The following is a 228-nucleotide window of genomic DNA, read 5'->3' as shown; positions in this document are numbered from 1 at the left end:
GTGGGGGGGGGTGGGGGGGGGGGGTTGGGGGTTTGCTTTGAAAGAAGGCATTCACCCCAACAAACTAATGTGATGTGGTATTATTCTGCTGGTGTGCCCTTCTAAGTTTATCTTTGTGTTGTCATTGTCAGGGAAAATCTTGTCATATTTACTTGCATACATCACACCCTCAGCCAAGACATATAACTTGTTTTGGGAAGGTAGAATACAGAGAAAAAGATTTTTTCC

Source organism: Alligator sinensis, unplaced genomic scaffold (assembly GCF_000455745.1).
Source record: "Alligator sinensis unplaced genomic scaffold, ASM45574v1 scaffold32_3, whole genome shotgun sequence".
Classification (NCBI taxonomy): Eukaryota; Metazoa; Chordata; order Crocodylia; family Alligatoridae; genus Alligator; species Alligator sinensis.
Note: the sequence above shows the minus strand (reverse complement) of the source record.